We start from the raw sequence: 15,868 nt of genomic DNA, 5'->3' as shown, positions 1-15,868 counted from the left end.
GTTCCCTGTGTGATGACTAACTGTCTCACTGAGGCTCTGCTATCCAGAACCTCAGTGGTTATGCTCTCTCATTTTCTTTCCAAATTGTCACTAACAGGCTAGTGACCAATTTCACCAATTCACATTGGCATACTGGAACACCCTTATAATTCCCTAGTATATGGTACTGAGGTACCCAGGGTATTGGGGTTCCAGGAGATCCCTATGGGCTGCAGCAGTTCTTGTGCCACCCATAGGGAGAGCTGACAATTCTTACACAGGCCTGCCAGTGCAGCCTGAGTGAAATAACGTCCACGTTATTTCACAGCCATTTACCACTGCACTTAAGTAACTTATAAGTCACCTATATGTCTAACCTTCACCTGGTAAAGGTTGGGTGCTAAGTTACTTAGTGTGTGGGCACCCTGGAACTAGCCAAGGTGCTCCCACATTGTTCAGGGCAAATTCCCCGGACTTTGTGAGTGCGGGGACACCATTACACGCGTGCACTATACATATGTCACGACATATGTGTAGCGTCACAATGGTAACTCCGAACATGGCCATTTAACATGTCTAAGATCATGGAATTGTCACCCTAATGCCATTCTGGCATTGGGGAGACAATTCCATGATCCCCGGTGTCTCTAGCACAGACCCGGGTACTGCGAAACTACCTTTCCCGGGGTTTCACTGCAGCTGCTGCTACTGCCAACCCCTCAGACAGGTTTCTGCCCTCATGGGGTCCAGCCAGGCCTGGCCCAGGAAGGCAGAACAAAGGACTTCCTCAGAGAGAGGATGTTACACCCTCTCCCTTTGGAAAATGTTGTCAGGGCTGGGGAGGAGTAGCCTCCCCCAGCCTCTGGAAATGCTTTGATGGGCACAAATAGTGCCCATCTCTGCATAAGCCAGTCTACACCGGTTCAGGGATCCCCCAGCCCTGCTCTGGCGCGAAACTGGACAAAGGAAAGGGGAGTGACCACTCCCCTGACCTGCACCTCCCAGGGGAGGTGCCCAGAGCTCCTCCAGTGTGCTGCAGACCTCTGCCATCTTGGAAACAGAGGTGCTGCTGGCACACTGGACTGCTCTGAGTGGCCAGGGCCAGCAGGTGACGTCAGAGACACCTTCTGATAGGCTCTTCCAGGTGTTGCTAGCCTATCCTCTCTCCTAAGTAGCCAAACCTCCTTTTCTGGCTATTTAGGGTCTCTGCTTTGGGGAATTCCTTAGATAACGAATGCAAGAGCTCATCAGAGTTCCTCTGCATCTCTCTCTTCACCTTCTGCCAAGGAATCGACTGCTGACCGCGCTGGAAGCCTGCAAAACTGCAACAAAGTAGCAAAGACGACTACTGCGACCTTGTAACGCTGATCCTGCCGCCTTCTCGACTGTTTTCCTGGTGGTGCATGCTGTGGGGGTAGTCTGCCTCCTCTCTGCACTAGAAGCTCCAAAGAAATGTCCCGTGGGTCGACGGAATCTTCCCCCTGCAACCGCAGGCACCAAAGAACTGCATCACTGTAGGAGGCTGGACTGGCTTGTAGTGAGTACCAAGGGGTACTTGCACCTTGCACCAGGCCCAGTTATCCCTTATTAGTGTATAGGGTGTCTAGCAGCTTAGGCTGATAGATAATGGTAGCTTAGCAGAGCAGCTTAGGCTGAACTAGGAGACGGGTGAAGCTACTACAGTACCACTTAGTGTCATATGCACAATATCATAAGAAAACACAATACACAGTTATACTAAAAATAAAGGTACTTTATTTTTATGACAATATGCCAAAGTATCTTAGAGTGTACCCTCAGTGAGAGGATAGGAAATATACACAAGATATATATACACAATAGCAAAAATATGCAGTATAGTCTTAGAAAACAGTGCAAACAATGTATAGTTACAATAGGATGCAATGGGGAAACATAGGGATAGGGGCAACACAAACCATATACTCCAAAAGTGGAATGCGAACCACGAATGGACCCCAAACCTATGTGACCTTGTAGAGGGTCGCTGGGACTATTAGAAAATAGTGAGAGTTAGAAAAATAACCCTCCCAAGACCCTGAAAAGTGAGTGCAAAGTGCACTAAAGTTCCCCTAAGGACAAAGACGTCGTGTTAGAGGAATAATGCAGGAAAGACACAAACCAACAATGCAACAACTGTGGATTTCCAATCTAGGGTACCTGTGGAACAAGGGGACCAAGTCCAAAAGTCACAAGCAAGTCGGAGATGGGCATATGCCCAGGAAATGCCAGCTGCGGGTGCAAAGAAGCTTCTACTGGACAGAAGAAGCTGCGGTTTCTGCAGGAACGAAAAGGGCTAGAGACTTCCCCTTTGGTGGAAGGATCCGTCTCGCCGTGGAGAGTCGTGCAGAAGTGTATTCACGCCGAAAGAACGCCAACAAGCCTTGCTACCTGCAAATCGTGCGGTTAGCGTTTTTGGACGCTGCTGTGGCCCAGGAGGGACCAGGAGGTCGCAAATTGGACCAGGAGAGAGAGGAGACGTCGAGCAAGACAAGGAGCCCTCTCAGCAGCAGGTAGGACCCGCAGAAGTGCCAGAAACAAGCACTACGAAGATGCGTGAAACGGTGCTTACCCGAAGTCGCACAAAGGAGTCCCATGTCGCCGGAGACCAACTTAGAAAGTCGTGCAATGCAGGTTAGAGTGCCGTGGACCCAGGCTTGGCTGTGCATGAAGGATTTCCGCCGGAAGTGCACAGGGGCCGGAGTAGCTGCAAAAGTCGCGGTTCCCAGCAATGCAGCCCAGCGAGGTGAGGCAAGGACTTACCTCCACCAAACTTGGACTGAAGAGTCACTGGACTGTGGGGGTCACTTGGACAGAGTCGCTGGATTCGAGGGACCTCGCTCGTCGTGCTGAGAGGAGACCACAGGGACCGGTAATGCAGCTTTTTGGTGCCTGCGGTTGCAGGGGGAAGATTCCGTCGACCCACAGGAGATTTCTTCGGAGCTTCTGGTGCAGAGAGGAGGCAGACTACCCCCACAGCATGCACAAGCAGGAAAACAGTCGAGAAGGCGGCAGGATCAGCGTTACAGAGTTGCAGTAGTCGTCTTTGCTACTATGTTGCAGGTTTGCAGGCTTCCAGCGCGGTCAGCAGTCGATTCCTTGGCAGAAGGTGAAGAGAGAGATGCAGAGGAACTCGGATGAGCTCTTGCATTCGTTATCTAAAGTTTCCCCAGAGACAGAGACCCTAAATAGCCAGAAAAGAGGGTTTGGCTACTTAGGAGAGAGGATAGGCTAGCAACACCTGAAGGAGCCTATCACAAGGAGTCTCTGACGTCACCTGGTGGCACTGGCCACTCAGAGCAGTCCAGTGTGCCAGCAGCACCTCTGTTTCCAAGATGGCAGAGGTCTGGAGCACACTGGAGGAGCTCTGGGCACCTCCCAGGGGAGGTGCAGGTCAGGGGAGTGGTCACTCCCCTTTCCTTTGTCCAGTTTCGCGCCAGAGCAGGGCTAAGGGGTCCCCTGAACCGGTGTAGACTGGCTTATGCAGAATTGGGCACATCTGTGCCCAACAAAGCATTTCCAGAGGCTGGGGGAGGCTACTCCTCCCCTGCCTTCACACCATTTTCCAAAGGGAGAGGGTGTCACACCCTCTCTCAGAGGAAGTTCTTTGTTCTGCCATCCTGGGCCAGGCCTGGCTGGACCCCAGGAGGGCAGATGCCTGTCTGAGGGGTTGGCAGCAGCAGCAGCTGCAGTGAAACCCCAGGAAGGGCAGTTTGGCAGTAGCAGGGTCTGTGCTACAGACCACTGGGATCATGGGATTGTGCCAACTATGCCAGGATGGCATAGAGGGGGCAATTCCATGATCATAGACATGTTACATGGCCATATTCGGAGTTACCATTGTGAAGCTACATATAGGTAGTGACCTATATGTAGTACACGCGTGTAATGGTGTCCCCGCACTCACAAAGTTCAGGGAATTGGCTCTGAACAATGTGGGGGCACCTTGGCTAGTGCCAGGGTGCCCTCACACTAAGTAACTTTGCACCTAACTTTTACCAGGTAAAGGTTAGACATATAGGTGACTTATAAGTTACTTAAGTGCAGTGTAAAATGGCTGTGAAATAACGTGGACGTTATTTCACTCAGGCTGCAGTGGCAGGCCTGTGAAAGAATTGTCAGAGCTCCCTATGGGTGGCAAAAGAAATACTGCAGCCCATAGGGATCTCCTGGAACCCCAATACCCTGGGTACCTCAGTACCATATACTAGGGAATTATAAGGGTGTTCCAGTAAGCCAATGTAAATTGGTAAAATGGTCACTAGCCTGTTAGTGACAATTTGGAAAGAAATGAGAGAGCATAACCACTGAGGTTCTGATTAGCAGAGCCTCAGTGAGACAGTTAGTCACTACACAGGTAACACATTCAGGCACACTTATGAGCACTGGGGCCCTGGGTTACCAGGGTCCCAGTGACACATACAACTAAAACAACATATATACAGTGAAAAATGGGGGTAACATGCCAGGCAAGATGGTACTTTCCTACACAACCCCCCCCAAACGAAGGACAATAAGACTAGCCATGACCTGATGAGTCTTCATTGTCTAAGTGGAAATATCTGGAGAGTCCATCTGCATTGGAGTGGCTACTCCCAGGTCTATGTTCCACTGTATAGTCCATTCCCTGTAGGGATATGGACCACCTCAACAATTTAGGATTTTCACCTTTCATTTGTTTTAGCCAAAGTAGAGGTTTGTGGTCTGTCTGAACAATGAAGTGAGTGCCAAACAGGTATGGCCTCAACTTCTTCAGAGCCCAGACCACAGCAAAGGCCTCCCTCTCTATGGCAGACCAACGCTTTTCTCTAGGGGTCAACCTCCTACTAATAAAAGCAACAGGTTGATCCTGGCCCTCAGAATTAAGTTGTGATAGGACTGCCCCTACTCCTAATTCAGATGCATCAGTTTGGACATAGAATTTTTTAGAGTAACAAGGGCTTTTCAGGACAGGTGCAGAGCACATGGCCTGCTTCAGCTCCTCAAAAGCTTTCTGACAGTTTGCTGTCCATAATACCTTTTTAGGCATTTTCTTGGATGTGAGGTCATTAAGAGGGGCTGCAATGGAGCCATAGTTCTTAATGAACCTCCTGTAATACCCAGGGAGGCCTAGGAAGGCTCTCACCTGAGTCTGAGTGGTAGGGGGAACCCAATCAATAATTGTTTGGATTTTCCCCTGAAGTGGTGCAATCTGTTCCCCACCAACAAGGTGTCCCAGATAAACCACCTTACCCTGCCCTATCTGGCACTTTGAAGCCTTGATAGTGAGGCCTGCCTTTTGCAGGGCCTCCAAAACTTTCCATAGGTGGACCAGGTGATCATCCCAGCTGGAGCTAAAGACAGCTATATCGTCCAAATATGCTGCACTGAAAGCTTCCAGCCCTTGCAGGACTGTGTTCACCAACCTCTGAAAAGTGGCAGGTGCATTTTTCAAAACAAAAGGCATTACAGTAAACTGGTAATGTCCTCCAATGGTTGAAAATGCAGTCTTAGGTTTAGCATCTTCTGACAATTTGATCTGCCAATACCCTGCAGTCAAATCAAAAGTGCTTAGATACTTGGCAGATGCCAGTGTATCTATGAGCTCGTCTGCCCTGGGTATAGGGTGAGCATCAGTTTTGGTTACCAAGTTGAGACCTCTATAGTCTACACAAAACCGCATTTCCTTCTTTCCATCTTTGGAATGGGGTTTTGGTACCAGTACCACAGGAGAAGCCCATGGACTGTCAGAGTGCTCAACCACTCCTAGTTCTAACATTTTCTGGACCTCTTGCTTTATGCAGTCCCTGACATGGTCAGGCTGCCTATAGATCTTACTTTTGACAGGTAAATTGTCTCCAGTATCTATAGTGTGCTCACACCAAGAAGTGGTACCTGGCACAGTAGAGAAGAGTTCAGAGAATTGATTTAGCAGATTTATGCAATGGTCTTTCTGCTCAGCAGTAAGACAATCAGCCAAAACTACACCTTCCACAAGAGCATCTTGTTCTGTGGAAGAGAAGAGATCAGGTAGAGGATCACTGTCTTCTTCCTGTCCCTCATCAGTTGCCATGAGCAGGGTGAGATCAGCCCTGTCATAGTAGGGTTTCAGGCGGTTGACATGGAGCACCCTAAGGGGACTCCTGGCAGTGCCTAAGTCAACTAAATAGGTGACTTCTCCCTTCTTTTCAGCATTTGTGTGGGGTCCACTCCATTTATCTTGGAGTGCTCTTGGGGCCACAGGCTCCAAGACCCACACTTTCTGCCCTGGTTGGTACTGAACCAAAACAGCCTACTGATCATGCCATTGCTTCTGGAGCTCTTGGCTGGCCTGAAGGTTTTTGCTGGCCTTTTTCATGTACTCAGCCATCCTTGATCTGAGGCCAAGTACATAATCCACAATATCCTGCTTAGGAGCTTTTAAAGGTTGTTCCCAACCCTCCTTTACAAGTGTGAGTGGACCCCTAACAGGGTGTCCAAAAAGAAGTTCAAAGGGGCTGAAGCCCACTCCTTTCTGGGGTACCTCCCTGTAGGCAAAAAGGAGGCATGGTAGAAGGATATCCCATCTCCTGCGGAGTTTTTCAGGGAGACCCATAATCATGCCTTTGAGAGTTTTGTTAAATCTCTCCACCAGTCCATTTGTTTGTGGATGATAGGGTGTTGTGGACTTGTATGTTACACCACACTCCTTCCACATGGCCTTTAAGTATGCAGACATGAAATTGCTTCCCCTGTCTGATAGTACTTCCTTTGGGAAGCCCACCCTGGAAAATATTCCCAGGAGGGCCTTTGCCACTGCAGGTGCTGTAGTGGTCCTTAAAGGAATAGCTTCAGGATATCTTGTGGCATGGTCCACTACCACCAAGATAAACCTATTGCCTGAAGCAGTAGGAGGGTCAAGGGGGCCAACTATGTCAACCCCTACCCTTTCAAAGGGAACCCCAACCACAGGCAGTGGGATAAGGGGTGCCTTTGGAGTGCCACCTATCTTGCCACTGGCTTGACAGGTTTCACAGGACTTACAAAATTCTTTTGTGTCCTCAGACATCCTAGGCCAATGAAACAATGGTACCAATCTGTCCCAAGTTTTCATTTGACCCAGGTGCCCAGCTAAGGGAATGTCATGTGCCAGTGTTAGGAGGAACTTTCTGTACTCCTGAGGAATCACTAATCTCCTGGCAGCTCCAGGTTTAGGATCCCTATGCTCAGTGTACAAGAGGTTGTCCTCCCAGTAAACTCTGTGAGAGTCACTGACATCCCCATTAGCCTGTTTGACAGCTTGCTGTCTGAGACCCTCTAATGTGGGACAGGTTTGCTGTGCCACACTCAGCTCCTCTCTGGCAGGCCCCCCTTCACCCAAAAGCTCAGCAATGTCTGCTTCCAGCTCCTCTGGTGTAGGTTCTGCACAGGGAGGGAATTCTTCTTCCTCAGAAGTTGAATCCACTGTAGAGGGAGGGATAGTAAGAAGTGGTTTGCTTCTACTAGCCCTAGCTTTAGGGAGCACTTGGTCCATTGTTCCAGGATCCAAGCTTCCCTGTCCTTTTTGCTTTTTGGCCTGAGCCCTTGTCAAAGCAAAAATATGCCCTGGGATGCCCAGCATTGCTGCATGGGCCTCCAACTCCACATCTGACCAAGCTGATGTCTCCAAATCATTTCCTAGTAGACAGTCTACAGGTAAATCTGTGGCTACCACAACTTTCTTTGGACCAGTAACCCCCCCCCAGTTGAGATTAACAACAGCCATGGGGTGGCTAAGTGTGTTGTTGTGAGCATCGGTTACTTGGTACTGGTGACCAAGTAGGTGTTGTTCAGGGTGGACCAGTTTCTCTATGACCATAGTCACACTGGCACCAGTGTCCCTGTAGGCCTGAACCTCAACACCATTTATTAGGGGTAGCTGCTTGTACTTATCCATATTAAGGGGACAAGCAACTAAGGTGGCTAAATCAATAGCCCCCTCAGAGACTAACACAGCCTCTGTGGCCTCCCTAACAAGGCCAACCCCAACTAAGTTACCAATAGTGAGCCCAGCTACTCCCTTGGATTGGCTATTAGTAGGTTTGCTCCCACCACCACTGCTATTAGTAGGGACACTAGGGGTAGCAGTAGGGGTTGTAGTGGTAGGAGCATTGGTGCTTTTCTTTGGACAACTGGGATCTGTTGTCCAATGGCCTTTTATTTTACATAAATAGCACCATGGTTTCTTTTCCTTGTTCTGATTAAAAGAGGATTTGGGCCCACCACCCCCCACCAGAGTGTTTTTGTGGGCCTGATGAAGACTCATTTTTAGATTTGTCCCCACCCTTGTCAGAAGACTTACCATCCTTCTTTTTGTTGCCATCTTTGTCACGCCCTGTATGAACTTTTCTGTTCAACCTTGTTCTGACCCATTTGTCTTCCTTCTTTCCCAATTCTTGGGGAGAGGTCAGATCAGAGTCCACCAAGTACTGGTGCAACAAATCAGACACACAATTATTAAGAATATGCTCTCTCAGGATCAAGTTATACAGGCTGTCATAATCAGTAACTTTACTGCCATGTAACCACCCCTCCAAGGCCTTCACTGAATGGTCAATGAAATCAACCCAGTCTTGTGAAGACTCCTTTTTGGTCTCTCTGAACTTTATCCTGTATTGTTCAGTGGTTAAGCCATAACCATCCAGGAGTGCATTCTTAAGAACTTGGAAATTATTAGCATCATTTTCTTTCACAGTAAGGAGCCTATCCCTACCTTTTCCACTAAATGATAGCCATAGGATAGCAGCCCACTGCCTTTGAGGGACATCCTGTACAACACAGTGTAGGAAAGTACCATCTTGCCTGGCATGTTACCCCCATTTTTCACTGTATATATGTTGTTTTAGTTGTATGTGTCACTGGGACCCTGGTAACCCAGGGCCCCAGTGCTCATAAGTGTGCCTGTATGTGTTACCTGTGTAGTGACTAACTGTCTCACTGAGGCTCTGCTAATCAGAACCTCAGTGGTTATGCTCTCTCATTTCTTTCCAAATTGTCACTGACAGGCTAGTGACCATTTTTACCAATTTACATTGGCTTACTGGAACACCCTTTAATCCCCTAGTATATGGTACTGAGGTACCCAGGGTATTGGGGTTCCAGGAGATCCCTATGGGCTGCAGCATTTCTTTTGCCACCCATAGGGAGCTCTGACAATTCTTACACAGGCCTGCCACTGCAGCCTGAGTGAAATAACGTCCACGTTATTTCACAGCCATTTTACACTGCACTTAAGTAACTTATAAGTCACCTATATGTCTAACCTTTACCTGGTAAAGGTTAGGTGCAAAGTTACTTAGTGTGAGGGCACCCTGGCACTAGCCAAGGTGCCCCCACATTGTTCAGAGCCAATTCACTGAACTTTGTGAGTGCGGGGACACCATTACACGCGTGCACTACATATAGGTCACTACCTATATGTAGCTTCTCCATGGTAACTCCGAATATGGCCATGTAACATGTCTATGATCATGGAATTGCCCCCTCTATGCCATCCTGGCATTTTTGGTACAATTCCATAATCCCAGTGGTCTGTAGCACAGACCCTGGTACTGCCAGACTGCCCTTCCTGGGGTTTCTCTGCAGCTGCTGCTGCTGCCAACCCCTCAGACAGGCATCTGCCCTCCTGGGGTCCAGCCAGGCCTGGCCCAGGATGACAGAACAAAGAACTTCCTCTGAGAGAGGGTGTGACACCCTCTCCCTTTGGAAAATGGTGTGAAGGCAGGGGAGGAGTAGCCTCCCCCAGCCTCTGGAAATGCTTTGTTGGGCACAGAGGTGCCCAATTCTGCATAAGCCAGTCTACACCGGTTCAGGGACCCCTTAGCCCCTGCTCTGGCGCGAAACTGGACAAAGGAAAGGGGAGTGACCACTCCCCTGACCTGCACCTCCCCTGGGAGGTGTCCAGAGCTCCTCCAGTGTGCTCCAGACCTCTGCCATCTTGGAAACAGAGGTGCTGCTGGCACACTGGACTGCTCTGAGTGGCCAGTGCCACCAGGTGACGTCAGAGACTCCTTGTGATAGGCTCTTTCAGGTGTTAGTAGCCTTTCCTCTCTCCTAGGTAGCCAAACCCTCTTTTCTGGCTATTTAGGGTCTCTGTCTCTGGGGAAACTGTAGATAACGAATGCATGAGCTCAGCCGAGTTCCTCTGCATCTCCCTCTTCACCTTCTGATAAGGAATCGACCGCTGACCGCGCTGGAAGCCTGCAAACCTGCAACATAGTAGCAAAGACGACTACTGCAACTCTGTAACGCTGATCCTGCCGCCTTCTCGACTGTTTTCCTGCTTGTGCATGCTGTGGGGGTAGCCTGCCTCCTCTCTGCACCAGAAGCTCCGAAGAAATCTCCCGTGGGTCGACGGAATCTTCCCCCTGCAACCGCAGGCACCAAAAAGCTGCATCTCCGGTCCCTTGGGTCTCCTCTCAGCACGACGAGCGAGGTCCCTCGAATCCAGCGACACCGTCCAAGTGACCCCCACAGTCCAGTGACTCTTCAGCCCAAGTTTGGTGGAGGTAAGTCCTTGCCTCACTTCGCTGGGCTGCATTGCTGGGAACCGCGACTTTGCAAGCTTCTCCGGCCCCTGTGCACTTCCGGCGGAAATCCTGTGTGCACAGCCAAGCCTGGGTCCACGGCACTCTAACCTGCATTGCACGACTTTCTAAGTTGGTCTCCGGCGACGTGGGACTCCTTTGTGCAACTTCGGCGAGCACCGTTTCACGCATCCTCGTAGTGCCTGTTTCTGGCACTTCTCCGGGTGCTACCTGCTTCAGTGAGGGCTCTTTGTCTTGCTCGACGTCCCCTCTCTCTGCAGGTCCAATTTGCGACCTTCTGGTCCCTCCTGGGCCCCAGCAGCGTCCAAAAACGCCAAACGCAAGATTTGCGTGTAGCAAGGCTGGTTGGCGTCCATCCGGCGGGAAAACACTTCTGCACGACTCTCCAAGGCGTGGGGGATCCATCCTCCAAAGGGGAAGTCTCTAGCCCTTGTCGTTCCTGCAGTATTCACAGTTCTTCAGCCCAGTAAGAGCTTCTTTGCACCAACCGCTGGCATTTCTTGGGCATCTGCCCATCTCCGAGCTGCTTGTGACTTTTGGACTTGGTCCCCTTGTTCCACAGGTACCCTCAGTCAGGAATCCATCGTTGTTGCATTGCTGATTTGTGTTTTCCTTGCATTTTCCCTCTAACACGACTATTTTGTCCTTAGGGGAACTTTAGTGCAATTTGCACTCACTTTTCAGGGTCTTGGGGAGGGTTATTTTGCTAACTCTCACTATTTTCTAATAGTCCCAGCAACCCTCTACAAGGTCACATAGGTTTGGGGTCCATTTGTGGTTCGCATTCCACTTTTGGAGTATATGGTTTGTGTTGCCCCTATCCCTATGTTTCCCCATTGCATCCTATTGTAACTATACATTGTTTGCACTGTTTTCTAAGACTATACTGCATATTTTTGCTATTGTGTATATATATCTTGTGTATATTTCCTATCCTCTCACTGAGGGTACACTCTAAGATACTTTGGCATATTGTCATAAAAATAAAGTACCTTTATTTTTAGTATAACTGTGTATTGTGTTTTCTTATGATATTGTGCATATGACACTAAGTGGTACTGTAGTAGCTTCACACGTCTCCTAGTTCAGCCTGAGCTGCTCTGCTAAGCTACCATTATCTATCAGCCTAAGCTGCTAGACACCCTATACACTAATAAGGGATAACTGGGCCTGGTGCAAGGTGCAAGTACCCCTTGGTACTCACTACAAGCAAGTCCAGCCTCCTACATTGGTTGTGCAGTGGTGGGATAAGTGCTTTGAGACTACTTACCACTCTTGTCATTGTACTTTTCATAAGAGAAAAATATACAAAACAAGGTCAGTGTATATACACATAGCCAAAAAGTTTTGCATTTCCTCTTTTCACTCTTTTCTAAGTGCTGAAAAGTACTTCTAAACTTTCAAAAAGTTCTTAAAAGTTTAAAAAGTTTTTTTTCTGTCTTTCCAAAAAGTTCTGAAAACTTTTTTCTCTTTGTCTATCACTTTAACTCTCTCTAAAAATGTCTGGCACAGGCCAAAAAGTTGAACTGTCCAAACTTGCATATGATCACCTTAGCTGGAAAGGAGCAAGGAGTCTCTGCATAGAGAGAGGTTTGAGTGTAGGGAAGAATCCTTCTTTAGAACTGTTAATCAATATGCTTAGAGTACAGGATAAGGCCATAAGTGCCCAATCTGTAGAAAAAGTAGCTAATGGTTCTCAATCTGATCCAGGGACTCCCCCAGGAAAAGGTTCAGGAAAGAAACTTCTCAGCCTGCCCATTACTAGACAGTCTAGCATAGTTGGTACAGAGGTTGAATCACATCATACTGATGATGTGCTCTCACATTATGCTGGTAGCCAAGCTGTTAGGGTGCCCTCTGTAAGGGACAGGTCTCCTTCTGTTCATTCCCATCATACCTCTGTATCTAGAAATGTCCCTCCCACCCACCCTGATGACAGATTGTTAGAAAGGGAGCTCAATAGATTGAGAGTGGAACAAACCAGACTGAAGCTCAAGAAGCAACAGCTGGATTTGGATAGACAGTCTTTAGAAATAGAGAGGGAAAGACAGAAGATGGGTTTAGATACCCATGGTGGCAGCAGCAGTATTCCCCATAGTCATCCTGCAAAAGAGCATGATTCCAGGAATCTGCATAAGATAGTTCCCCCTTACAAGGAGGGGGATGACATTAACAAGTGGTTTGCTGCACTTGAGAGGGCCTGTGCTGTACAGGATGTCCCTCAAAAGCAGTGGGCTGCTATCCTATGGCTATCATTTACTGGAAAAGGTAGGGATAGGCTCCTTACTGTAAAAGAAAATGATGCTAACAATTTCCAAGTTCTTAAGAATGCACTCCTGGATGGTTATGGCTTAACCACTGAACAGTACAGGATAAAGTTCAGAGATACCAAAAAGGAGTCTTCACAAGACTGGGTTGATTTCATTGACCAGGCAGTGAAGGCCTTGGAGGGGTGGTTACATGGCAGTAAAGTTACTGATTATGACAGCCTGTATAACTTGATCCTGAGAGAGCATATTCTTAATAATTGTGTGTCTGATTTGTTGCACCATTACTTGGTGGACTCTGATCTGACCTCTCCCCAAGAATTGGGAAAGAAGGCAGACAAATGGGTCAGAACAAGAGTGAACAGAAAAGTTCATACAGGGGGTGACAAAGATGGCAACAAAAAGAAGGATGGTAAGTCTTCTGACAAGGGTGGGGACAAATCTAAAAATGAGTCTTCATCAGGCCCACAAAAACACTCTGGTGGGGGTGGTGGGCCCAAATCCTCCTTTAATCAGAACAAGGAAAAGAAACCATGGTGCTATTTATGTAAGATAAAAGGCCATTGGACAACAGATCCCAGTTGTCCAAAGAAAGGCACCACAGCTCCTACCACTACAACCCCTACTGCTACACCTAGTGTCCCTACTAATAGCAGTGGTGGTGGGAGCAAACCTACTAATAGCCAATCCAAGGGAGTAGCTGGGCTCACTTTTGGTAATTTAGTTGGGGTTGGTCTGATTAGGGAGACCACAGAGGCTACTTTAGTCTCTGAAGGGGCTATTGACTTAGCCACTTTGGTTGCTTGCCCCCATAACTTGGAGAAGTACAAGCAACTAACCCTAATAAATGGTGTTGAGGTCCAGGCCTACAGGGACACAGGTGCCAGTGTCACAATGGTGATTGAGAAACTGGTGCACCCTGAACAACACATACTTGGACACCAGTACCAAGTAACCGATGCTCACAACATAACACAAAGCCACCCCATGGCTGTTGTAAATCTCAACTGGGGGGGGGTATCTGGTCCAAAGAAAGTTGTGGTAGCTTCAGATTTACCTGTAGACTGTCTATTAGGGAACGATTTGGAGACATCAGCTTGCTCAGATGTGGAGTTGGAGGCCCATGCAGCAATGCTGGGCATCCCAGGGCATATTTTTGCTTTGACAAGGGCTCAGGCCAAAAAGCAAAAAGGACAGGGAAGCTTGGATCCTGGAACAATGGACCAAGTGCTCCCTAAAGCTAGGGCTAGTAGAAGCAAACCACTTCCTACTATCCCTCCCTCTACAGTGGATTCTACTTCTGAGGAAGAAGAATTCCCTCCCTGTGCAGAACCTACACCAGAGGAGCTGGAAGCAGACACTGCTGAGCTTTTGGGTGAAGGGGGGCCTGCCAGAGAGGAGCTGAGTGTGGCACAGCAAACCTGTCCCACATTAGAGGGTCTCAGACAGCAAGCTGTCAAACAGGCTAATGGGGATGTCAGTGACTCACACAGAGTTTACTGGGAGGACAACCTCTTGTACACTGAGCATAGGGATCCTAAACCTGGAGCTGCCAGGAGATTAGTGATTCCTCAGGAGTACAGGAAGTTCCTCCTAACACTGGCACATGACATTCCCTTAGCTGGGCACCTGGGTCAAATGAAAACTTGGGACAGATTGGTACCATTGTTTCATTGGCCTAGGATGTCTGAGGACACAAAAGAATTTTGTAAGTCCTGTGAAACCTGTCAAGCCAGTGGCAAGATAGGTGGCACTCCAAAGGCACCCCTTATCCCACTGCCTGTGGTTGGGGTTCCCTTTGAAAGGGTAGGGGTTGACATAGTTGGCCCCCTTGACCCTCCTACTGCTTCAGGCAATAGGTTTATCTTGGTGGTAGTGGACCATGCCACAAGATATCCTGAAGCTATTCCTTTAAGGACCACTACAGCTCCTGCAGTGGCAAAGGCCCTCCTGGGAATATTTTCCAGGGTGGGCTTCCCAAAGGAAGTAGTATCAGACAGGGGAAGCAATTTCATGTCTGCATACTTAAAGGCCATGTGGAAGGAGTGTGGTGTAACTTACAAGTTCACAACACCCTATCATCCACAAACAAATGGACTGGTGGAGAGATTTAATAAAACTCTCAAAGGCATGATTATGGGACTCCCTGAAAAACTCCGCAGGAGATGGGATATCCTTCTACCATGCCTCCTTTTTGCCTACAGGGAGGTACCCCAGAAAGGAGTGGGCTTCAGCCCCTTTGAACTTCTTTTTGGACACCCTGTTAGGGGTCCACTCACACTTGTAAAGGAGGGTTGGGAACAACCTTTAAAAGCTCCTAAGCAGGATATTGTGGATTATGTACTTGGCCTCAGATCAAGGATGGCTGAGTACATGAAAAAGGCCAGTAAAAACCTTCAGGCCAGCCAAGAGCTCCAGAAGCAATGGCATGATCAGAAGGCTGTTTTGGTTCAGTACCAACCAGGGCAGAAAGTGTGGGTCTTGGAGCCTGTGGCCCCAAGAGCACTCCAAGATAAATGGAGTGGTCCACACACAATTGTTGAAAAGAAGGGTGAAGTCACCTACTTGGTTGACTTAGGCACTGCCAGGAGTCCCCTTAGGGTGCTCCATGTCAACCGCCTGAAACCCTACTATGACAGGGCTGATCTCACCCTGCTCATGGCAACAGATGAGGGACAGGAAGAAGACAGTGATCCTCTACCTGATCTCTTCTCTTCCACAGAACAAGATGCTCTTGTGGAAGGGGTAGTTTTGGCTGATTGTCTTACTGCTGAGCAGAAAGATAATTGCATAAATCTCCTAGGACAATTTTCAGAACTCTTCTCCATTGTGCCAGGCACCACTTCTTGGTGTGAGCACACTATAGATACTGGAGACAGTTTACCTGTCAAAAGTAAGATCTATAGGCAGCCTGACCATGTCAGGGACTGCATAAAGCAAGAGGTTCAGAAAATGTTGGAACTAGGAGTGGTTGAGCACTCTGACAGTCCATGGGCTTCTCCTGTGGTACTGGTACCAAAACCCAATTCTAAAGATGGAAAGAAGGAAATGAGGTTTTGT

Source organism: Pleurodeles waltl, chromosome 6 (assembly GCF_031143425.1).
Source record: "Pleurodeles waltl isolate 20211129_DDA chromosome 6, aPleWal1.hap1.20221129, whole genome shotgun sequence".
Classification (NCBI taxonomy): Eukaryota; Metazoa; Chordata; class Amphibia; order Caudata; family Salamandridae; genus Pleurodeles; species Pleurodeles waltl.
The sequence above is the reverse complement of the archived record's forward strand: the minus strand, read 5'-3'. Positions refer to the sequence as shown.